Source organism: Pelobates fuscus, chromosome 12 (genome assembly GCF_036172605.1).
Source record: "Pelobates fuscus isolate aPelFus1 chromosome 12, aPelFus1.pri, whole genome shotgun sequence".
NCBI classification, from domain to species: domain Eukaryota; kingdom Metazoa; phylum Chordata; class Amphibia; order Anura; family Pelobatidae; genus Pelobates; species Pelobates fuscus.
Window position 1 is genome coordinate 30,248,236 of NC_086328.1, and position 26,409 is coordinate 30,274,644.

At 44.9% G+C, this 26,409-nt stretch overlaps 1 protein-coding gene across 1 annotated transcript in view; it reads right to left on the reverse strand.

Moving 5' to 3' along the window:
• The window catches only part of MAF (MAF bZIP transcription factor), a 329,438-nt gene that overhangs the window by 156,770 nt on the left and 146,259 nt on the right, over nt 1-26,409 (reverse strand). The window lies entirely within an intron of this gene.

The following is a 26,409-nucleotide window of genomic DNA, read 5'->3' on the forward strand; positions in this document are numbered from 1 at the left end:
GCCTCCCATCAATCCATAATTAAAGTGTCTGTCCCATAGCGAAAAGTAGTAGTATGCAAAAGTGTATGTGAAATGAATTTACATTTCGCTGCATGAAGAATTTCTTTTTAGAATTTCTGTGCTGTTAGAGAATAGGATAGGAAGTCTGACTATGAACTGATGCAATGGGGCAATACTTCCTGAATTTGCATTGATTATTCATATAACATGCTAACATTTCTACATAAAGCTATTTGTGAAATTGTAAATATTAAATATATATATTTAACCTTAAAATTTTTTATTTTATATAGAGCGGTTTGTTTTTTTTTAATATTCACAATTTCACTAGAAGCTTTTTGTAGAAAGGTTAGCATGTCCTATATATATATATATATAAATAATTGTATTAATTAATTTATTTATTTTTCAATTACTGCAATATTCTTGGCCAGGATCATTATATAGAAACACATTTACTTTGTCATAAAAAATACTAAGACACTGATAACTTGAGTACAATATGTGATCGTTTGAATATCACACTACCAGCAGGAGAGCAATATTTTGATCTAGAAAAAATTGTGTCCAAGCGCTTAAATCAGATGATTTTTTTTTCCGCAGGCCTAATAAATTATTGCAAATGAATCTCTCCGTTCACAAAACCACACTATTAACCTAAAAACCTCAATCTGAGTGTTCTGCACGTTTATTATCCAGCAAATACATTCACTGTTTATATAACACAATGGCTTTTACTTACGGTTTAAGGCAATTATCATTTTCTACTAGAATCATTAGATAATAACAAAACATAGCGAAAAATAACTTCCTTTTGTTATCCTTTCCTTCGTGATGCATTCGACATGTCCAATAAGTTTAACACTAAAGTAGTTTCATTACTGAAAATTATCATATTGTAGATGCACATATCATGTACTTATAACAGGATCTCACTTCGTACATAATATTTCAACTACGTATTGTACTAGACAAAATGGTGTCAAATGTATAGATCATATTTTATTTTAGAATGTCAGTTTATACAGGTGGGATTTAATCAGTGTGCCATAGCAAGACGGGAGAGGCAAGATGCCTAAAGTTTTCCATAAAGACATGGATTACAGAGATGGAACAGCATACGTAGTCCATAAAATTTGTATTTTGATACGTGTCATCATTAATAGCATACCTTCCAACATTTCAAAGGGTCAGAGAGAGTTACTTTCCTTTTATGGGGGTGACCATGGGCAAGCCTGTTCTGAGAAATTTTAGGTGACCTACTGATAATAATTTATACAACTAAAATGTAATTTTAATAAGAACACAGTAGTATTGGTTTGGGGCTTGGTTATACACTCAGACACACCAACAATATGGAGCTCCTAGAATAGAGGGACACCAGGATACAAAAGAGGGGCAGAGGGATTGGGGCCCAAATCCTAAATAGGGCCACTTGGCAGGTAAGTTCAAATTGAAATTCAAATCTTGGAATTAATAAATAAAAACATATTGATTTAGCATGACACACACGTAGCTTATTAGTAAGCCTGTAAGTAAATATTGCAACTTTTACTGCAGACAAAGATTTTTTTTTATTTTTTTTTTTATAAAAACCTAATTGGTGTTTTAGAAATGTTACGTTCATGGAGGTGTCCTTTTAATCTAAAAAAAAGATTGACAACCACTGTTCTTTACCAGAGGAGTAAGGAGTATCTAAAATTACAATTCCCTTTGCCAAAATAAAGTCATACAACAGCCGGGGTCAACTTTTTGAACAAACCCTTAATGCCACTCACCAAAACACAAACTGCTTACATGGGGCCCCGTGTATTTTAATCCATATTTACCATTATGTTATATCATTGCATAGTCTAACAAATTATGAATACAATGAATGTATACACTGTTACCAGAACAGCAAGCAAATACATATACAGAATGTAAGAAGGCAATAAGAACTGTCTCGTGGGGGAATGACCCATTTCATTAAAATTATTTCAAAAATAACTCATTAAAAAATACATTAAATATTGTATAAAATGTTAAATACAGTCAGCTACAAATGTCCCTTGTGTGCAACAAAACTGCTGATTTTGCTGTTGCATCTGTTGAAACCAGGAAATGGATAAACTTTTGATACTCCCATTAAACCTTCGTCAACACAGGGGCATATAATGTGGGGGGTTGGGAGGGGGACGAAAAATGCACCGGCTGTGAACACCCTGAGCGTCGCCATTCACAAAACATACATTTGAGTCCCTGTTTGCCGGGAAACCACAAATGTGTTCGTGGGAAGGGCAATACAAAAACAGTGAAAAGATTAAGTTTAAAAACATTAATGAATGGAACTCCAATTGTACCCTATAACTGCCAGATTTGTACAAATCTATGCATGTAGTCTTTTATATGTATATCCACTTGCATTTTACCTACATACAATGTAATAACAGCATAGAGTGACCGACTTAAAGCGGCACTGTCATGCCGAACTTACCTTTCCTCAATCTCTTCCTCTTCTCCGCCTCTCTCAGGATCTGTTATTCTTTTCTAGTTTTCTTTAAAATCATAAGACAAAGTAGGGACTTTGCCTTATGGAGGATTCCTCCGCTTGACCAGCTCTGACCAGCGGAGGAGCAAAGTGTGCTTCATTTCCGCTGGTCAGAGCAATTTTCCCATGATCCCTAGCTTTCCTCCCAGTTCCCACAATACTTCCTGTCAGTATTGCCGAAAGTCCTGTCACTTAGACAGAACGCCGGCAAAACTGCCGAATTGCATCCTAACAGAATGAGCACTGTTTCTCCATTGGTGTTAGGATGCAATTCGGTACTTTGATCGTATCGGAATTTCATTCTAATGAATGAAACTCCGATCCTATTCATTGCTGTGGCTGCATCTTACAGCCGCTTAGTAGATAACTCCCTAATTCCCACGGTATCAGGGAGGTATCTACTAAAAGGCTGAAAGACCTGAATTGGTCTTGAAGCCAAATGTACTAATACTAAGTAAAGATTACTTAGTATTAGTAAATAATATGCCCCTACTCGCTATACCGCGAGTAGGGGCATGTCTAGTAAGCAGTGAGCAGCCTGTGGCTGCTCACTGTAAAAAAACAAAAAAACAACACCTAATAACCCCCCCCCCCCCTGCGCGGGGGTTAAAGATGGGGGGACCTACTGTCCTCCCCCCTGGCCCCCACCCCTGCGCGGTGGGTGGGGGCCCTAATAAAATAATAAGGGGGGGACCTACTGTCCTCCCCCCCTGGCCCCCACCCCTGCGCTGTGGGTGGGGGCCCTAATAAAATAATAAGGGGGGGGGACCTACTGTCCTCCCCCCCTGGCCCCCACCCCTGCGCTGTGGGTGGGGGCCCTAATAAAATAATAAGGGGGGGGACCTACTGTCCTCCCCCCCTGGCCCCCACCCCTGCGCTGTGGGTGGGGGCCCTAATAAAATAATAAGGGGGGGGACCTACTGTCCTCCCCCCCTGGCCCCCACCCCTGCGCGGTGGGTGGGGGCCCTAGTAAAATAATAAGGGGGGGGACCTACTGTCCTCCCCCCCTGGCCCCCACCCCTGCGCTGTGGGTGGGGGCCCTAATAAAATAATAAGGGGGGGACCTACTGTCCTCCCCCCCTGGCCCCCACCCCTGAGCGGTGGGTGGGGGCCCTAAATGAACCCCCCCCCCATCAAGGTGACTAGGGGTCCCAAGCCCCTAGTCACCCCCCCCCCCCCCACCCAAAACATTCTATCCCCTACCTACCCCCCTCAGCCTAAAAATAGTGAGGGGGGAATAAAATAACTAACCTGTAAAAAAAAAAAAATTAAACTTACCATTTGACGTCTTCTTTTTTCTAAATTCTTCTTTCTTCAGCCCCCAAAAAAGCCAAATAAAAATCCATCATACCGTCGCACTTTAAAAAAAAAACAACAAAAAAACGAGCGCAAAAGAAAAATTAATCCATGTTCACCCATGGAGGGCACGCCGCGTACTGAGCTCCGCAGGGCGGATCAAGGCTTATATAGCCTTGCCCCGCCCTGCAATTAGGCTTAGAACACACTGATTGGTTGGTTTAAGCCAATCAGAGTGCTCTGTGTCATTTTACACAGCGTGGGAAAATTCAAAAGAACTTTCCCACGCTGTGTAAAATGACAGATCACTGTGATTGGATGGTTTTCAAGCCATCCAATCACAGTGCTCTGTGTCATTTTACAAGCGTGGGAAAATTCCAAAGAACTTTCCCACGCTTGTAAAATGACACAGAGCACTGTGATAGGATGGATTTCAAGCCATCCAATCACAGTGCTCTGTGTCATTTTACAAGCGTGGGAAAATTCCAAAGAACTTTCCCAAGCTTGTAAAATTACACAGAGCACTGTGATTGGATGGCTTGAAAACCATCCTATCACAGTGCTCTGTGTCATTTTACAAGCGTGGGAAAGTTCTTTGGAATTTTCCCACGCTTGTAAAATGACACAGAGCACTCTGATTGGCTTAAACCAACCAATCAGTGTGTTCTAAGCCTAATTGCAGGGCGGGGCAAGGCTATATAAGCCTTGATCCGCCCTGCGGAGCTCAGTACGCGGCGTGCCCTCCATGGGTGAACATGGATTAATTTTTCTTTTGCGCTCGTTTTTTTTTTGTTTTTTTTTTGTTTTTTTTTTAAAGTGCGACGGGTATGATGGATTTTTATTTGGCCTTTTTGGGGGCTGAAGAAAGAAGAATTTAGAAAAAAGAAGACGTCAAATGGTAAGTTTAATTATTTTTTTTACAGGTTAGTTATTTTATTCCCCCCTCACTATTTTTAGGGTGAGGGGGGTAGGTAGGGGTTACAATGTTTTGGGGTGGGGGTGACTAGGGGCTTGGGACCCCTAGTCACCTTGATGGGGGGGGGAGTTCATTTAGGGCCCCCACCCACCGCTCAGGGGTGGGGGCCAGGGGGGAGGACAGTAGGTCCCCCCCCTTATTGTTTTATTAGGGCCCCCACCCACCGCGCAGGGGTGGGGGCCAGGGGGGAGGACAGTAGGTCCCCCCTATCTTTATTTAGGGCCCCCACCCACCGCTCAGGGGTGGGGGCCAGGGGGGAGGACAGTAGGTCCCCCCCCTTATTATTTTATTAGGGCCCCCACCCACCGCGCAGGGGTGGGGGCCAGGGGGGAGGACAGTAGGTGTCCCCCCCCTATCTTTATTTAGGGCCCCCACCCACCGCGCAGGGGTGGGGGCCAGGGGGGAGGACAGTAGGTCCCCCCCCCATATCTTTATTTAGGGCCCCCACCCAGCGCTCAGGGGTGGGGGCCAGGGGGGAGGACAGTAGGTCCCCCCCCCTTTTATTATTTTATTAGGGCCCCCACCCACCGCGCAAGGGGTGGGGGCCAGGGGGGGGAGGACAGTAGGTCCCCCCCCTTATTATTTTAATAGGGCCCCCACCCACCGCGCAGGGGTGGGGGCCGGGGGGGAGGACAGTAGGTCCCCCCCCTTATTATTTTATTAGGGCCCCCACCCACCGTGCAGGGGTGGAGGCCGAGGGGGGAGGACAGTAGGTCCCCCCCTTATTGTTTTATTAGGGCCCCCACCCACCGCGCAGGGGTGGGGGCCGGGGGGGAGGACAGTAGGTCCCCCCCCTTATTATTTTATTAGTGCCCCCACCCACCGCGCAGGGGTGGGGGCCAGGGGGGAGGACAGTAGGTCCCCCCCCCCCTTATTACCATTTATGTTTTTACAGTGAGCAGCCACAGGCTGCTCACTGTTTAGTGGACATGCCCCTACTCGCGGTATAGCGAGTAGGGGCATTGGGGAGATTTTAATCTCCCTTGTGCTATTATGGGGGTCATATTGACCCCCATAGAGTGAGGGGGGGACCTGGGGGGCTTATGAAGTGGTGGGGAGTACAGCTCCCCACCGCTTCTGTCTTTACATATTACAAGGAGGGAGCTGCACGCCGGTAGCTCCCTCCTTGTAATAAACTGATCGAACAAACGAACACTGATACTCAGTGTTAGTTTGTTCGTCTGATTTTTTCTATTCATTCATTCGTCTGTCTGATGAATGAATGAATAGATGAAATTCCCGTTCGCATGTCCAGGTGTTTCACTGGGCATGTGCGGGAATCTCACAGTCTGTCTAGTGTGGGTAGATGACGTGTCCCACAGGGACTTCACCTACCCACACAAAGATGGCGGCGCCCTGAATAAAGATCGGGGCAGAAGATACAGATTTAAAAATAGGTAATCTGGGGGGCTTAGGGGCATTTGGGGGTGACTAGGGGGTCAATTGGATGTAGTGGAGGCGGGAGGGGGGTTAAAAAAAAAAACGGGATTCGGCATGACAGTGCCGCTTTAAGCATAGAAGTAGGGTATTTTATTTTGATGAAGATTTGTTTTATTTTAAATATATTTTAAAGAATTAGCAAGAGATACTGCAACCCAGTTCAGTCAAGGCACAGCCAAGGCACACAGGGACCTTTAAGTTGTTCCCTGCTCGGGTCTTAAAAACAAGTTTTTGCCTGTACTATTTGCATATCGCACGGATTGTAATCATAATGGCAGTTCAGATCACTCTTGCAGGTTTGACAGCTGGAACCAGTTTGACCTTCAAAGCATTAGGAATATATACAGTTGCAAGAAAAAGTATGTGAACCCTTTGGAATGATATGGATTTCTGCACAAATTGGTCATAAAATGTGATCTGATCATCATCTACGTCACAACAATAGACAATCACAGTCTGCTTAAACTAATAACACACAAAGAATGAAATGTTGCCATGTTTTTATTGAACACACCATGTAAACATGTACACAAATAATTTCTACGTAGTTAAAACAACAAACAAAAGTTCACGAGATTATTGGAATTGGACTTTGATAAAACAATAAACTTTGAGAAAGAAAAAAACAAAACAAAACAAAAAAAAAAAAAAACAATGTTAAATGGTATAAATGCATTCAATTCAATCTTTCCAGGATGGAGAATGGCACCAGTCTTATACACGGCTAATTATGAATAAACATCATTTCTTTGAATGGATGTACTCTGTCAAAAAAAACCCTCAGCTAATCCATACAGAGCAGAGAGCTACAAGACAATTTGTTTGTCTATGGCCTATGGATTTCCTGTTACTCTTGAAGCTTTCTGTTTAATTGCTCAGATATGTTCAGTATAGGCCATTCAACCCTATCTCCCCAGCAGGCTGGAAATGAACACAGACTGCTTAACCCTTAATGGAAGACGTACTGTTGCTGACAATACACATTTAAATGTGTTTTATGTGCTTAGTGCGCCCTGACATTGCTATCAATATCACATATAAAGTGATATAGAAACAGAAAAACCATTAAAGGACCACTCTAGTGCCAGGAAAGCATACTCGTTTTCCTGGCACTAGAGTGCCCTGAGGGTGCCCCCACCCTCAGGGACCCCCTCCCGCCCGGCTCTGGAAAGGGGAAAGGGGTAAAAACTTACCTTTTTCCAGCGCTGGGCGGAGAGATCTCCTCCTGCTCTCCTCCTCCGATCCTCCTCTTCTCCTCCCCGTCGGCTGAATGCGCACGCGCGGCAAGAGCTGCGCGCGCATTCAGCCGGTCACATAGGAAAGCATTCATAATGCTTTCCTATGGACGCTGGCATGCTCTCACTGTGAAAATCACAGTGAGAATCACGCAAGCGCCTCTAGCGGCTGTCAGTGAGACAGCCACTAGAGGAAATAGGGGGAAGGCTTAACCCATTCATAAACATAGCAGTTTCTCTGAAACTGCTATGTTTATGAAAAAATGGGTTAACCCTAGAAGGACCTGGCACCCAGACCACCTCATTAAGCTGAAGTGGTCTGGGTGCCTAGAGTGGTCCTTTAATATAACTGAGAATCCTGTCCATTCAACACATTCTAAGCAATGTTCTCTTAGAAAGACTACTACTTTTATTCATGATTAGCAATCACAGCACTCAAGTCAGGAATTGTCCCAGACCAAACAGCACCCACTTGAAAGACAGACCTCGGACAACCACATCATTAACGCACTTACAGAAGTCTCATGTGACACACATTTGGTCATTTGTAGCTTAAACCTCAGCAGAAGACTTCCATGCCAGTGGTTTGTGTTTTACTGGACCCTCAGTTTAAGACATGTTTGTCAGATGTGAGATATGGTATGTAGGTTCAACTAACCTGAGCAGTTCTAACCCCCATGACTCATATTCAAGCAATGACCCTTTTTTTATTACTGTCCTACTCTTCAATCCAATAGAGCCCACCTTAACTACATGAAGCGTAAGTGTTAGGAACTCCGACTTCCTATGTTGCAACTTTCCCACTTACAACTACAGCTCTTGGCAGTGGATGGCCAGGTGCAGAAGAAAGGTTGTATCATGGAATGTTTTGGGTGGACAACCTATTGGTTTTGCTTTGGCATTGACAGGCCTGGGCTCAGGCTAACTCAGAATTACAGCTTGCTAAGAGCCACTTATTCTCCGTGATACTGTGTTCAGTAACTTACATACATGCAGAATATGTCTGACAAATAGCTCAAGAATAAAAGTTCAAGTGTCATTTTACTAAAAAGTCACTGAAGGCTTGGGGGCAAAAGATTTGAGCACTTTGAGTGGAGATGGGTGACCTGTAGGTATCTAATACCTTAATAAATGGCACATGACTGTTTTAGGTAATATGGACATTATCACTATAGGGTCAGGAACACAAACATGTATTCCTGACCCTATAGTGTTAAAACCACCATCTAGCCCCCCTGGACACCTCATGCCTCCATAAATATAGCAAAATCTTACTGTATTCAAGCCAGAAGCTGTAACTCTGCATGCTGTTTGCCTAAAAATAAAACAAGCAGTCTGCTGACATCATCAGAAGTGGTAGCCTGATCCAATCAAAGTGCTTCCCCATAGGATTGGCTGAGACTGACAAAGAGGCAGATCAGGGGCAGAGCCAGCACAATTCAAACACAGCCCTGGCCAATCAGCATCTCCTCATAGAGATGAATTGAATCAATGCATCTTCATGAGGAAAGTTCAGTGTCTGCATGCAGAGGGAGGAGACACTGAATGTGTGGGTGCATTTTAGGCAGCCATGACCCAGGAAGGATCTCGAACAGCCATCTGAGGAGGGGCTAGTGAAGTGACCACTAGGCTGTAATGTAAACACTGCATTTTCTCTGAAAAGAAAAAAAAAAAAAGCCTGAAGGTAATGATTCTACTCACCAGAACACATTCAAGAAGCTGTATTTTTTATGGTGACTATAGTGTCCCTTTAACTAGTTAGTGGATAGAGATACGTTGAAATTTGACTTTTTAAATTAACACATGTTAATATAAAAAAGAAAATGGACTGCTCACATTTTTTTGTTCTTGTCTTCCAAACGTCTGGTAACAGATTGCATAAAATATGCATGTTCTGGTGTAATATTTTCATTTTTGTGCATGAAATAAGGTACTTAATACTCTGCATCTCACACAGAACCACTTTGATTTGTGCATATTGGGTTATTACTACAGTAATTTGGTCTACTGAATATGTATTTGTGCAATTGCATAACCCACCTATAGTAAACTGAATTATTTGTGTGTAGAGAGTAATTTCTGCTACTGACCCCAGAGTTACTTTTCTGGAACTCTCAATTCTAGGTACTGCTGTAGTGCCGTTATTGCTAGGGGATAGAATACCTCTCTATTGGAAGTCTGTAAGCTCAGCATAAACTTTTTGAATCTAGTAAATGCTTATGACTAGTCACTTATTCATCTTTCTGGTAAATCTAAGTGTAGGAAGATCTACTTCCCCTTTAAATGAGAGCTGTGCAAAAAAAAAAAAAAAAAAATTACAACAACAACAAAACCCACGTTAGCATTAATTTTAAAGGAGCCCTATAGATGTCATATTCCATAGCAGCCAACTTAAAGGGAATATCTGTTCTTACTATTGTGATTATTTTTTTTAGATTTACTTTTAAAGAGATAATATGCTGGCAGTAGCAAATCCTTTGCAGTCCGTTTCAAAGTTAGAGAGTTGAACAATACCAACCTGCGCCCTTGTCTAGGCATTCCCATATTAAAATGTTAATTGGTTCCCTTTAACTTTGAAAGCGCTGAAACTTTTTAAATGTATTTTTCAATAAGGAGTTTAACAATGTTTTTTTTTTTTTTTTTTTAAATTTTTGTTTTATGTACAAACAAAGCATTATTTATATTTTCATTTCTCCTGAATGAAGGCTAGGTCTGATCGAAAGGAGGTGTTGAAAATGTCAGAATTGTTTGGGGCCTGCCTGAAGTGAGTATTGTACGTCTGTGTTACTTGTATTAAATTTTGCCCAGATTGATTAAAAAGATTAGAAATACAATTTTGCTGACAACATCGCCAGTAATTTCCATACGAATGCAAAACAAACAGCAAACTTCTTTGCTGTTCAACACAGGAAATATTAAAAAAAAAAAAAAAAAAAAGTTTGGAAATATACAAATTCTGAAACAGCATTCTGTTATATTAATCTCTTAGAAGTTGTCTTTTAATAGTAATATTAATTTAAAAAAAAAAATTAGGTGATCGCCACCATCTTGTTGTGTTAATATTTTGCTTCCAAGATATATTTTAGCAACAGAACCCGACTTACCTGCCTCTGCACTTAGCGCGATAATCCTAAGCATCTTTCATTTTGCCAGCACTAGTTTAAAAGTAGTATTTATAGAAATAATTTTACCACATGACAGGAGGCTTCATATTTGCATATCTTTCTACTGAAAACTCCAGCAGCATAGAAACAGTGACAACCAATCAGAGAAAAGATATGGTGCCCATAAAAGGCCCGGTCTATGACATCACTTCCTCTTTCTTTGCTGCTCCAGCCTACAACAGGTCAGAGTAATTTTACCCACTGTTTTTTTCAATCAATATTGCTGTATTATTGTGTCTCATTGTGTTTACTTTTTTCTAGCCCTGACTACTTATACCTGTCCCCCTCACTGTCTGTTATTACCTTCCCTGTGTCACTACATCTGCTGTAATATTTTCCCTTTACCATTTTCCGGCAATCCACGGGCGGCGCGGCTGTCCATGCTACGCTCGCCACGCGGACCTGCTTCTACCTTACACACAGGGGCTGGTGGGGACGGGTGGAGGGTAGCCGGGGTTTTTTGTTTCGGGTATCGCTGCGTTTGCTGCATCTCGCTCGCGACCGAGAAACTCTTCCTCACGCGGCCGGCGGTCATCTTGGATCTCGCAGCTAACGCGGGATCCGCGGCGGCCGCCTCTCCTTCACACGCCGGTTCGGGAATCACCCCGACCGCCGCCACGATACCGGGGATTGCCCTAAGGGTGATTCCCCGTCCTGCTCTAGTTCCTAACCTTACTGTATGTACACCCTGCAAGGGGAGGATTGTCTGCACTGAATGTCTGCCTCAGTGAGGCAAGAGGATTGCATGCACATACTATATGTATTTTGAAGGCTATTGAATACCAAGTTTATCATTGTCCCTTGCATTGAACAGACTGGCTCACTGCCCCCTGCAGGGACATATGCTATTATACTTACCCCTCAGGTTTTTTTTTGGTATTACTATACCCTTATAGGGTATGTCATATTAGTTACCCTACACAGGGTCATACTACATTACTGCACCCAAGGGTGTAAACTTATGTGGGTGTCCTCTGGGTATTTTTTCATGGCACACCACCTGGGGTGACCCCCCAGATACGCATGCAAGGGCGCTACGGCCCACCTTTTCAGTTGATGTGGGTGTCTTCTGGCTACCACGGCACACCACCCGGGGTGAACCCCGATGATATGCACGAGGGCCTGCCCCCTAATTCTACAGATTCACATAGCCCTAATTGCTATATTACGTGCATAAAGCCTTCTATATATACATCCCCTACGCCGGGCAACCCCCGGTTGTAGCGGGAACCGACCTCTATTTGTATATGACAAACCACCACGGCTTTTCCACTGAAACTTGTTTTCGCCCTACAGGTCGGGATACACCTCAGATCATGGAGGATGCCCAAAATAACCAAGATTTTCAAGCCATGATCAATGCCGCCGTGGCGGCTTCTGTGGAGAAGGCCCTCTTAAGAGCCCTACCCCACAGTCAAGGTGACACAAGCCCCCCAGAACGCATGGAAGCGTTGGGCTCAGAGGTGTCTAAGACCAAGAGGCACAGAAAGGCCTCAAGCCCCCCTCCACCAAGGCGAAGGGCAAGATGCCCGTCAAATGGATTAAGAACGCGGACCGACAGCCCGCACTCTTTCCACCCCAATCCTCGGATGAGGACGATGCCTATGGCCCACGCCCCCTAGACGTGGTGGATGAGTGGCACGGGGACGGCTCATCCTCGGACAACGAGGAGTGGCAGGACCTACCGCCTACCTCTTCGACTTACGTCAAGGAGACCTTCCTAGGCAAGGAAACCGACGACGACCGCCACACCGATACGACCGAAGACGGTGTGTTTTTAGACGACCAGGGGATGCTACTATTCGACCCACGCACCATTCGACACCCGCGTTCCTCAGAATGGACGCTGCCAGATCACCTGGCAAAATTCATCCACTACTGGTTGCGCAAGCCACTGGAAAAGGAGGTGCGGGCGCGCCTCAGGGCCGAATGCCCCAGACCACTGATCCCCGATAAAGTGGTGCTAACGCCCGAATTTGACGACACGATGGTGGTCTTCATGTCACGCACGGGCAGGGACCCACGCAAAGGGGTGGAGAAGGGCATGAAAGCGGCACAGGACAAAGTGCTGGATCTGCTCGGCCCCATCGCTAAGATGCTGTACTTCGCTGACCTAGCCCTCAGCCAAGATACGGATTGATAGCAAGCTCCTTTAACTGGGGGCTAAGGAATTCGGACCTAAGGCCCAGGGCCTACTATTTGGCGATGCCTTCATCACGGAACTCAAAAGACATGTGAACCTATTCACTACCTTGAACAAGGCTCAAACCTCCCTCAAGCAGGTGTTCCACACTCCGCCCGCAAGAGGTGTTTTTGGAAGGGCTGGTCGGCAACGGAACCGTGCCACCAGCCGATTTTGGGCCTCAGGTTCCAGATCATACCGGCAAACCTCGAATTTCTTCCCGTCTTCATCGCAAAGGCCCTCAACATTCCGAGGAGCTGGGTGGACCAGAGGTTTCAGAGGCCGTGGGCGCGGCCGCTTCAATAATGGTGAGTCCATCTGTACACACCAATGCTCCAAAGTTTATTGCAGGCAACCTATCTTTTTTCTTCCAGAACTGGGAGCGGATTACCAAGGACGCCTGGGTCCTCCAGACGGTACGCGGTTTCGTAATAGACTTTGCCGTGCAACCCATCCAAATCGCCCCCCCTCCCCCGATCCACATGTCGTCAGAACAAAACCACCTGGTAGACGAAGAGATCCACGCACTCTTCGAGAAGGGTGCGTTTCAATACGCGCCAGACGGGGGAGGCTTTATAAGCAACATCTTCTTGGTCAAGAAGAAGACGGGCGAGTACCGGCCGGTTATCAATCTCCGGCAGCTAAACTCTTTCATAATCTACAGACACTTCAAGATGGAAGGAATCCATCTTCTACAAGACCTTCTCGTCAAGAACGACTGGTTTACGCGCCTGGACCTCAAGGACGCGTATCTCACGGTCCCCGTGGACAGACGCTACCGTCAATTCCTCCGTTTCCGATGGAGAGGACGGGTATGCCAATTTACGTGCCTACCGTTCGGTCTCAGCTCGGCCCCGTGGTGCTTCACGAAGCTGCTGAGACCAGTGATGGCTCGCCTCCGTGCAAGGGGCATACGGTGTCTCGTATACTTGGACGATTTGCTGATCTTTTGCGAATCCGCGTCCAGGCTACGATCGCAGACAAAATTTGTAGTTCACTTGCTAGAATCTCTGGGGTTCGTGGTGAACAGACAGAAGTCGTCTCTCTCTCCATCCCAGTCGGTACAATTCCTGGGCTTCGACATCGATACGAGGGAATGCGTTCTACGCCTCCCCTCGAAAAAGATTGCCTCAATAAGGAAGGAAATCAGGCGAGTTTTGAGGATGGACACGATACCGTTCAGGATTGTGGGACTCCTGTCCTCATCCATACAAGCGATATTCCCGGGCCCTCTACACTATAGGGCCATGCAACGGCTGAAAGCGGGATATCTGCGCACCGGACATTCCTACGACCACTGGATCCCACTCACTCCGGAGGTGAGATCGGAACTGCGATGGTGGTTGCTACACATACAAGCCTGGAACGGCAAGGCGATCTTCGGCCCTTCCCCGGACTTCATCGTGGAATCGGACGCCAGTTAGTGGGGATGGGGCGCTCACTGCTCGGACACCTCAACGGGGGGCCCATGGCAGGGAGAGGAGACCGACCTACACATCAACTGCCTGGAGTTGATCGCGGGTTCCTTCGCCATCCGCAGCCTGGCCAAGGACAGGTCGAATTGCTGTATTCTGCTCCGCATGGACAACATCTCGGCGGTGCAATACATCAACCGCCTGGGCGGAGCGAGGTCAAAAGACCTGACCGAAGCCACGAAGGACATTTACAGTTTCTGTCTACGGAGGAACATCACGATACAGGCGGAATACATCCCAGGAGTCTCAACCTGACGGCGGACTGGTTCTCCCGACACTGGAGAGACACCAGCGATTGGAAACTCAACAGGGAGATATTTCAGACACTACGACAGCGGATGGGCCTGCTATCAATAGATTTGTTCACCTCCAGGACCAACCACCAACTTCAAAGATACTACAGCTGGCTTCCGGACCCGATGGGCGAAGCAGCGGACGCATTCCTTCAGGACTGGCCCTCTCACGAGGCCTACGCCTTCCCTTCATTCTCTATGATCCCACGGGTACTGCGGTACACACACACTCACTGGATATTGCTCCTGCTCATAACACCACTCTGGCAGAGTCAACTGTGGTTCCCGAACTTCCCGGAGATGTCCCACGACCATCCCATTCGGCTTCCGACCTTTCCACTCCTCCTGTCGGGACCTCGAGGGGAACTCCACCCCCTCGTCCTGGAAGGACAACTGGAACTTGTGGCCTGGACGATTTCAGGGGCTCCTGGTCGGTCCACGGCCTATCGCAATCTGCTAAAGACCTCCTGTGGGACTCATGGGCTCCTGGCACCAGGAGATGTTACATCTCCGCCTGGTCAGCCTGGAGTGATTGGTGCGTGGAAAGGGATTCCGATCCCTTTACTGCCTCTGTCCCACTGATCCTCAACTATCTTGCTCATCTTTTCTCGACAGGTCGATCATATAGATCCCTTAACGTAATCAGATCGGCTATTTCAGCGGCGCACGTCCCAGTACAAGGCAGGCCAGTGGGTCAAGACCCGCTGGTATGTCGTCTACTGCGGGGCGCCAGACTTACGAGACCCCCAGCACCCAAATATTCCAGCCTCTGGCAAGTGAATGGGGTGCTGGATTTCCTTCAGGGCTGGCCGGACAACCCCTTTCTATCGCTGAAACAGCTCTCAGCCAAACTGGCCCTTTTGTTATGCCTCGTCTGTTTCCGACGGGTGTCAGACATTAGGGCGTTTGATGTGGACAGTTTCTCTCTCACCCCGGAGGGAGTTACCTTTTCCATATCAAGACGGACTAAATCGGATTCGACCTCGGTGACTTACCCGTATTTTGAATCAGACCCCAAGCTATGCGTTGTCAAGACACTAATGAGGTATACGGAAATCACAGCCACCCTTCGGCGTACCCCGACGGGTCAGCTACTGATTTCTTACATAAGGCCTCACGGACCGGTGTCTACAACTACCCTGGCCAGATGGGTTCGCTGGCTTTTAAAGTTAGCAGGAGTCGAATCCGGCTTTGGAGCGCATTCGGTCAGAGGGGCGGCAGCATCCCAAGCTTTCTTGGCAGGCGCCTCCCTAATCGACATTATGCGTTGCGCAGACTGGACACGGGAGAGTACGTTTAGGACGTTTTACTTCCGTCACTCCTCTCACGCTTCCTTCACACTGGTCAAGGCTAAGCTTTAAAACTGCAAATATGAAGCCTCCTGTCATGTGGTAAAATTGAAGATTATATTAGCTTTAGTGTACTAATAATCTTAATTTTAGTAATGACAGGAGGCGAATATTTCCCACCCTTTGGATCCCGCCCAGGTGAGTTTGTACTATACAGATTGTGTTCAGTGTTCAGGAAGACATGAATGTTATGATTGTATTACCACTTAGGAGTATATGTTTAGTACCGTATATTTGAATTCCTGGTCTTACTCCTTGCACTATATGCTTTCTCCTTATCATGTCTTAACTAGCAAGTTTATTTAAGTATTGATAGTTTCACAGTCTAATATCCACTGGAATTTCTTGCAGGTTTTCGTAATGTTTATTGTATGCGGACATGTTACCACTTAAGAAACCTTTCACCTTTTTCTTTTTCTTTCAGCATGAACGTCTACTCTACGGGACAAAGTCTCATCTTCCATGGAATTGCCAGTTGTTTCTCTGCTACGCTTGTTGAACTGTTAACGGACTATGTTTATATTTGTTGTTGTTTATCATTCGCTTCAAAGAAAGAGGAAGTGATGTCATAGACAGGGCCTTTTATGGGCACCATATATTTTCTCTGATTGGTTACTGTTTCTATGCTGCTGGAGTTTTCAGTAAAGAAAGATATGCAAATATTCGCCTCCTGTCATTACTAAAATTAAGATTATTAGTACACTAAAGCTAATATAATCTTCAATTTGATCAGCTAATCAAAAGATAGAGGTTAGCTGCATGATCGGAAACCATTAGAACAGGGAAATGAAACCAACTGTGACAGCAACAATATCTTGATTTTAAAAAAACAACCAATTTTCAAAGGTTTGCATAAACTATAAAGTTTTTTTTCCCTCCTGTCGTATATAATGTTGTATTTCTGATGTTATTCCCATGTAGCATGTATACTTTATAAAGCAGGCAAACTGCTATGCCCAGTTATCCAAACTGCGACAGAACTGAAATTAGTGAATGATTTTTATAGGTACAGGTTAAAAACCAAACCTTCTGGAGAAAACCCTGTATCTGGCTGAATTGTCCATGGAGACACCAAATTACCAACAAGGGACAATGGTACTGTGTTCCAAATTTTGTTCATTTGGGAGGTATAGGCCATAAATGCCCATTCCTAGTTACCTGCCCAGCTACCAATCACTACAAGCCCACCTGGGTATACTAAGACACCTACCCCACTGAGTCAATTTTCATATGTTACAAACATGTGGACTAGGACATCAAATACATGCACAATAGGAAATACTCATTCGTATCTAGTTGCCACAACACAACATCTCTATATGTGGTTGGTGTTTAAAAGAAAATTTAACCCAACAAGGAACCCATGCTCAATTATCTTGAAAATTTTATATATTTTTTTCTTCTGAAAATCATCACATTTTTGCCTTTTCAGCTACAATCTTCAGACAAATTTTAACCATTTTACTACACCTCTGGGTTGAGCATAAACACCCAGTTTATTTTTGGTATGTCGTAGTACATCACACGTTCAACAGTGTATATATTTTTAGTATGCGTTAGACATAGTATAGGTTACACGTGGCATTTATGTTTTGACTACCCTTGCAATGGTTTGTGCATTCGACTGTTCTGTATGGGAGTCTTGCTTTCCAACATCACCAAATTTTTTAATACAATAAAATACCACATTCAACATATAAACATTCTCAACTACAGAAGAACTTGTCATTTCAAAGCACTTCACCTTTCAGCTATCAAGGTGGCAGCTTATAAGTAAGCGATGTGAATGACAGGAGCAATAGGATAGGGTAAGTGAGAAGAGAAGATGAAAGTGAAAGAGATAGAGAAGCATACATGGTCGGAGTTCAGGGTACGTGGGTCATTTACGGTTGTCATCGGTTAGGTTTCTATTGTAGGTAGCATGTAACATACATACCGGTGGGCCCAGCAGGGGCTTCATATCTTTATTGGGTTTGTGTCTCTGTGTGCTTGGAGGCCAAGAATGGGATTCTTGTCACTGGGTGTGGGGGATTATGGTCTCCCCTCCCAGCTCCCGCACCCCTAGTCCCCCCCAGTATCCAGCCATCCACAACTCCCATATCCTTTCATACGATTTCATTGTGTCTCTGACTTGCGCTGTTAGGTGGTCCATTATGCATGTGTCTTTAATTTTATGTATGACAGCTTCTATTTGGGGGTGTCAGGTTTGAGCCATACCTGCACCATGGTTCTCCTGGTTGCTAATGTGAGTTTATGTAGTAGTTTTTGTTCCTTTCTCATCCAGTTGTCTAACGGTCTGGAGAGTAGGAATACCCATGGGTCTTGTTTTACCCATCTCTGGAACACCTGGTCTAGTAAGCCTCCCACTTCCTCCCAGAAGGACTGTGCCTTGGGGCAGACCCATCACATTGCTTATATGTCCCCGTGTCCACATTCCCTCCAACAAAGGTCATCCGGGGCTTGGCGCATATAGTGTAAGTTTACTCTGGTAGTGTACCACCAGAGCATGGTTTTGTATGCCTGTTCCTGTTGTGTGACGCATACAGATGTAGCCCTATTTGCATCACAAATCTCTCTCCAGTCCGTACCCTCTAGGACCTTCCCGAGATCAGATTCCCATTGAGTTGTGTCGTGTAATTCTCCCCAGTCAGTATTTTTTGAGCTAACTTGGGTGTATAGGGAGGTGATGCCAGTTCATCTTTTCAATGCCAGTGAGGGTGTTATGTGCTGCTTCTTTGATTAAGTTGTGTTGGGCAAAGTCTCTTATTTGAAGGTATCTGAAAAAGTCAGCTAGTTTTAGGGAGGCCCTTTCCTTCAGTGCTTTGAATGATATGATTTGGTTCGCTTCTTATAGGTGCAACACCCTCTCTAGTCCTGCGTATTCTATGCCCTTGTGATCATGTGCTTTAATTCATGGGGGAAAGCTCTGTTTCTCAGTATCGGCATCATTGGTGAGGGGGATATGGTTAGTTTATATTTCAGGGCAGTTCTGTCCCAGACCCAGAGGGAGTTTAAGATCGCGGGGCACTGTGTGCGGAGGATAGCTCGGTGCTCTCTTGGTTGATATATGAAAAATTGAGTGAGTCCTGCTCCCATCATGTTGGATTCGAGATCTGCCCACCTGCATTCGTCAGGTGTAGAGTGCTACTTTGCGATCTGTGCTAATTGCGCCGCTAAATAGTAATAGTATAGGTTTGGCAGGCCCAGTCCACCTTCTGTTTTAGGTCTGTATAAAACACGTCTGGATACTCTATGTCTCTTGTTTTGCCATATGAAGTCTCCTATTGCTTTTTGAAGGGGAGCCAAGTAGGTTTTGGTGATTGGTATTGGTAAGGCCTGGAAGTAGAATAGCAGTCTGGGCATTATGTTCATTTTTATTGAATGGACCCTTCCTATCCAGGACACCGGTGTGTCATTCCATTTGTCTAAGTCACCTATCAGGGTTTTGACTAGGAGTATGTAATTGAAGGGGTACAATTGTGTTGGGTCTGCGGTTAGTTGGACTCCCAGGCATTTTATAGACTTGTGTGCTATGGGTATGCAATACTCGTCCAGTATGAATGCAGTGTCCGCCACCGACATGGCTATTGGAAGTGCAGTAGATTTAGATAGGTTCACTTTGTACCCTGAAAGGGTCCCGTATTCTGTCAGTTAATTGGTCAACGTGGTCAATGAGTCTCTGGGGCAAAACGACTATATACCGTCCCTCCGAGTCTGGTTCCCCATTTGTTATGTGTAAGGGGCACCGTTTATGGACAAGTATCACAACTCCATTGCATTTGCGATGTGTTCTGGCTTCATGGCTAGTACTGTAAATATGGTCTTTGAGTTTTACACATGTTGTGTGATAAGTGGCTTTCCTGCAAGAAGGCTATGTCAGGGTTCAGTCTTTTGAGTTCTCAGAACAAGAGGCCTCTTTTTAGGCGAGTTCAGTCCCTTAACATTTAGTGAGGTGATTATAACAGGCATTTTGGGTCTGTGGTCTATGTGCTGTGTAGGTGACTTACAGCTGCCTCCCTGCTGATCCTGTCCTCCGGCCAGGCCGTGTGTGCTACTGTTGAAACCCGCTCTGTGCTGGAGCAGTGTCTGTTGCTCTGACTGCATGTCTTCGTGGTCCATGAAAAGAGAAGAGGAAAATATGAAAAGGAAGAGAGGGAGTTTTTTGGATCAACAGCGAAAAACAAATGTGAGGAAGGCTGAACTTGATGGATGCAAGTCTCTTTTCAGCTGTGTAACTATGTAACATATAAACTTAAAGGGAAGTGTTGTCTGGTCTTACTAGTTGCCAGACTAAGTTGGAAAGCATGAATCAACATGTCCCACCCAACCATGTCATGTCCGGCGTGCGGAGGCATGGGCCCTTTTTCTGTGCGGTCGTGCTGTATGGCCCGTTCCTGGTCGTGTGCAGGGGCACTTCTATGGTGCCCCTAGTGTATCCAGCTAGTCTTTTAAGATGGGCTGTGCTGCCCGAGTGAAGCGTAATGCTCAACAATAACTATATACAACAAAAGAATACAAGATAACTTGAAATCATGAAATTAAGTTATGGATATCATGGGTGACGCATTTCTCGTTCTCCCCTGTGCCTTTCTCCCCCTTGCTTGTGTGGGTATTATTAGGTGTCAATTGACGTGGCGATTGCTATGTGTTGCCATCTGTGCCTGGCTTGTTACGTGGTGGGCCTTGGGTGGCGTCTTCAAGTGGGAAGTGGGATGGTTGCTATGTTGTTGGCATGTAGTGTGCAGGGTGGTGCATCTGGATGTAAGGTGACAGCGTGGATGTATTGTGGGGTGGAGGTGCGTGTGTGTCCATCTGTCGCCATTGTTGGTTAGGTAAGTTCCCCTGGCTCGAAGTCACTTGTGTAGTCAAAGTATATGTTTGCCCTGAACGGAATAACAACCTAACTTTTCTTGTTACATTCCACATGACATTTGGTTAGTTTGTGGCTGCTTAGAGGAGGGAGGGTAGAGTATTTTGAGATACCATTGTGGGGGTTCCCCTGTCCCTTTCCATCCAGGGAGCAGTGTAAACTTCCCTTTACTTCCCCCCTTTCCCCACACCGATGCTTGTAGCCGGAGGTCCCACTTTGCACAGTTCTGTATGCCTCAGAGGTGATGGTCAAGTTCGGTGGGCGCACTGGCTGTTAAGGCCAGTGCGTCTCAATGTTATTATCTCACATGAAGGGGGTAGGAAGAGTGTCCCGGAAAACGGTTTATACATGCTGGAGGGGGTAATGTCCGTGCCCATGTCCCTATGTCAGAAGGTATTGCTTGCCCCTCCTCTTTTTAGTGTTCAATGATCCGGCCCGTTGGTGGCATGTATGAGCCCTTACTTCCCCTATCCCCGGCCCCTGTACATTACATTGGGTTGGTGGGAGTCCCTGGGGGCTCAAGGTTAGGTGTCCTGCATGTCTCGCCCAATCATTAGGTTGGGCATTGTCATTCTCCTGCTAAATACCATTCCCTGGGGAGTAGAGGCATGTCAGTCGTGGAAGCGATTTGAGCCCGGAAGGCGCCTGTACCTCCAACGTGTGTAGGAAGGCTTGGACGTCTCCGTCTGGCTGTAGGATCTTAGGTCTGCCACTCTTGAATGCCATGAGTTTGAACGGATGGCCCCATGCACATTTGATGTTTTCAGGAGGTCTGCGACTGGTCTCCATTCCCTGCATCTTTGGAGTGTGACAGGGGATAGGTCTTGTCAGCTCCATTGTAGGTAATTGGGTCCTCTCTGCTGCGCTGCATAAGCGCCTCTGTCGTCTGATAGTGCTGAAAGCGCATGATGACATCTCTAGGCTGTTTGGCATCTGCGCTGCACGGTCTCAGGGCCCAGTGCACCCTGTCCAGGTGCCAGTGCTGGTCTGGGGTGGCTGGTTGCAGTGGCTTCAGGATGGCCATAATGATGTCTGCCAGTGAACCCTCTCCATCGCATTCTGGTAGACCTCTCAGCCTGATGTTGTTTCTGCAAGAGCGGTTTGCCAGGTTCTCCAGGGCAGCTTCTGCCATAGTGAAGGCTCACTATGGCAGAAGCTGCCCTGGAGAACCTGGCAAACCGCTCTTGCAGAAACAACATCTAGTGAGGTGGTTCACATGCGTGGTTACCTTATTGTTTGCTTTGGTGGTGGACTCTAGTCTTTGTTCTATTACGGCCGTCCGGTGCCGAGTGCGGCTATTTCCGCCTTCACCTCATTGGTCGATCAGGTGATCTCACCTGCTAGGTAGGTTTTCACCTCCATTAGCTTAGAGAGGAATTAGGACGTGTTCGCTCTTTGTGAGCTTGGGTGTGTGGGAGTGCTGGCTCTCGGCAGCGTCTGTGATGCTTGGCGTGCGCTTCGCGGTAAGCCGCAAACCGCTCTGCCACTTTCTTCCTCGGGTCAGAGGATTTCTTTTGTGGCTTTCTTGGGGTTCTCTTATCCATAATGTGCTGTGTGGTGTTATTTGTGCGCTGATCGGTGCACGTTTGTAGGCTATTATAAGCTTTTAGGCCTGGGTTCCGTGAAGAGCTCTGCTCACATAAGTCCGACTAGCTCCGTGGTCAGGCCACGCCCCCCAAACACAAAGTTTATAATGTACTTTTTGTAAACAATTTTTGCAATAAAGTTAGTTCTGGCATTCTAAAGGCACAGAACCTTGCAGGGAGCAGGGATTTTTACTGCCTTGTTTTATTTTTTGCCTGAAACCCTATTACGTGTATTAATTGCCCTAAAAACATGAACAATATATATTCACAAATGCAACTAGTAGGTAGTTGACAATGATGTGCACACATTAGCCCAAAAGTTGGAATTTTGTTTTTCTTAGAATCAACAAAATTTTGATTGTCAAAAATACACAGTTCACAGTTACTGAATACATTTTTCTATACGGTTCCAAAGTGTTCAGAATCCAACCACAGATGCACACTAGAGATGTTGCGAACTGTCCGCCGAACCGTTCGCGAACATTTCGCCGGCGAACAATAGCGTGTTCGCGGCGAAACGAACATACGCATTTTCCGGTCCGCCCCCTATACGTCATCATTGAGTGAACTTTGGCCCGGAACCTTACAGTCAGCAGACACATTCCAGCCAATCAGCAGCAGACCCTCCCTCCCAGGAAGTGTCTGCTGACTGTGAGGTTCCGGGCCAAAGTTCACTCAATGATGATGTATAGGGGGCGGACCGGAAATTGCGTATGTTCGTTTCGCCGCGAACACGCTATTGTTCGCCGGCGAAATGTTCGCGAACGGAGAGGGCGGACAGTTCGCAACATCACTAATGCACACAGCAACTTAACACATCATTAACACCTTAATCAAAGCGTGACATGTTTCTTATGGACAGGAAGTTGAACAGTAACTAACTCTAAATTAATTCGTAAATAAGTGAATTAAAAGTAAATCTAAATTTTATCAGAGATTATATCAGAGTCCTTAAAGTTGGACCTGGCATGTGTGTTGCTTAGAAGCTTAGCTATAGATAAATTATAAAATGTTACTTAAAAGGTACTGTGATCCTTGTCAGCAGGTAGAACGGTCCTCTTGGGCAAAAACATGCACAGTCTTTTAATGCAACTTCATTCCAGGCACTTTATTTGTAAGTTTACACATGAGGCAGCAGCAAATGGAAACATAAATGCAATAATGTAACACAAATCCCTATAACCAAAAAGCCTAGCTCGTCTGAGCACTAACTCACATCAGATTCCCTATCTCTCAGGGGTTAAACTATAACAGAATTATTGGTTTCACCAACCTAGTGTCTCTGTCAGCTCTCAGCACTCCCAGTGCTCGAAGCCAGCCTTGACTGCTTCCCTGTCTGCACTCACAGTGCTCCAAGCCAGCCTTGAGTCTCTCACTGGAGAGAACAGCCTCTCTCCTACCTGCTTCCTGGGAGGAAGCCAGCAATCCCCCCCTTACCTGCCTAGCAGGGAGGGGTTTATTCCCACTGCTACAGCTGATTATCTGCAGCTGAGCAGTGGGTTGGAGACAGTCCAAAAAACCCTGGCCTGGATCTATGTCTCCCAAAAAAAACACTAAACTGTGGAGTGGAGCATTGGCCCACCCTGCTCTCCAAATGCTCCACCCCAGGGGCCCATAACTAAACATGGCTTTGTGATGTGCAAGACACAAACTACACGTACTTCCCCTGGGGTTCAAAGGCCTCTCTGCCTTCACTTTATCACAGTACACTCCAAACATCTACAGAGAGTTGTAGTATTTAAGGTACCAGCAATGCCATGGTGCCCCCCACGGATGTAGTAAAACCATTTTTAAACCGTTTGACTCCACTACAGCCTCCTCACTAGACAGAAGCTTTCCGTCTGAACTAATCCTGGCAATATAGGGCTAAGCTCATTGGCTGGCAGTGACCAGCTGACGTTTCCAGCCTATGAGATAGACCTGCATTGCAAGGTTTATCTCAAGAGTTTGCATCTCTCCTGGGTAAAGTGAGGAGGCGGGAAACACCAAGTGGAACACTGCTCTAAACCACTTTACTTAAAATGGCAGGCAGGGCACGCTTGGCGCCATAACCACTACAGTGCAATGTAGTGGTTATAGTGCTTGAAGTGTTCATTTAACCCCTTAAGGACCAAACTTCTGGAATAAAAGGGAATCATGACATGTCACACATGTCATGTGTCCTTAAGGGGTTAAGTAAAAAAAAAAATTACATATGTATCTAACATATGTATCTTAAAAGCTATAATTAAAAGCTATACTGCCATCAATATGGCCTCCACGGTTAAATGTGAGCAAATACATTCCCATCTAGATAATTCCATAAGTGACGCATCCCACAATTCAAAGCATCAGGCATATTTATACAAGATGGAAACTAATGGAAATTACATCTATAAATAACAGTTTACTTAATACCTATACATTCTTAAATGCTGGAAGAGCATTCTGTTTAAAAGGAATGTTATTCTCTATGAAATGTTGGTGTGTTCTAATAGATCATTAAAATGTTAAAATGTAAAAAAAGAGAAACACCCACACAGCTCTGTCTCTAATGGTTGGCTGAAGTCTTGCCTCTGGTTTTTTTTTTTGTGTTTTTCTCTCCATATTCTGGGTACAATATTAAAATATTCTTCTATTTAAAAAAATAAATAAATAAATAAAACAAAGAAATATCAAAAGTTTAAAATTTAAAGTTAGGTCCTTCCGATTATACAAATGGTATTATTTACTCAATATCTAAAGACTGTCTACACACACACACACACATATATATATATATAAATAAAATAGCCTAGTACATCAGAGTGGTAAAACTCGTGTGTAAAGTAGGTCATGTAAATATTGATGATTTTGAATTTAAGGAACACCATATTTAGAAATATAAACACTTATTCCCAACACTATAGTTTTACTCTACCTATATTTGTGTTCACCACAACCCTGTGAGGGTTTAAGAGGTTAAGGTACTTCACTGTGCTGGTCTCGCCGCAGCCAATCCACCTCCCTGGCTGAGCTCAACATTGATGATCTCAGCCAATCCAATGCTTCTCCAAAGAGAAGCATTGGGAGGCTAGTGCGCACACTGTGCCAATCAAATGCTGCTCTTGGAGCATTTAATTGAGAACCTAGAACCTCAGAAAGACAACCACTAGATGTATGTTTAACGCTGAAATAGTATGTGTTACATTGCAGGGTGAAAAATAAAGGACCACTACACCCAGACCACTGAAATTAAGTGGTCTGGGTGCCTTCAGTGGTTCTTTAACTGGGCATTACATTACTAAAATAGTCCTATGTACATACTAGATGGTGGAAAAATACAACTTTGAAATGCATTAAGTAGTTAAAGAACATTCAAGGAATGATTTATAAGATAAATGCACTAAAAGAAGGAGGACATGATTTAACTTTAAAGGATGAGAAATTAGTCTTTTCAATAAAGAGTAGTAGATATATGGAGTTGCCTTTCGGAAGAAGTAATAAAGAGACCACAATTACAGATATGGGTATATTATTATTATACAGAATAAGTATTGAATGAGACAGAGATTCAATAAATGGAAAAATGAGCTCTTATCTGCCATCACAATCTAGATTTTTATATCACAGAAACATATAGAATAGCTTACGAATAAGTACATTTATTTAAGTCATAGATGGCACTTTTATCTATCGTTCTTCAGAAAGAGTATTACAGTTAATTTTTTTAGGTGAATATGTTTGGCTTTTCACATACATTTCATACACCAAAGTGGTATGAAAGTGACAGACTCCGTATTAATACTTATCTGAGTTTTAGAAAAACAGATTGTGAGGAGACAAGGATAACTTTTGCAATATCTTCATATCTAATTGTACTTTAGGGTATGCAAAAAGTGAGCATTCTTCAAAGGAACAGTCCAAACACCATAACAGACCACTACAGACCAATGTAGTGGGGATGCTGCCAGGAGTGTCCAGGCGCCAACCCTCAGTAGTCAAACCGTTTTTGTATATTTGGACAACTTACCTAGGTCCCTCAGGTGCCTCCA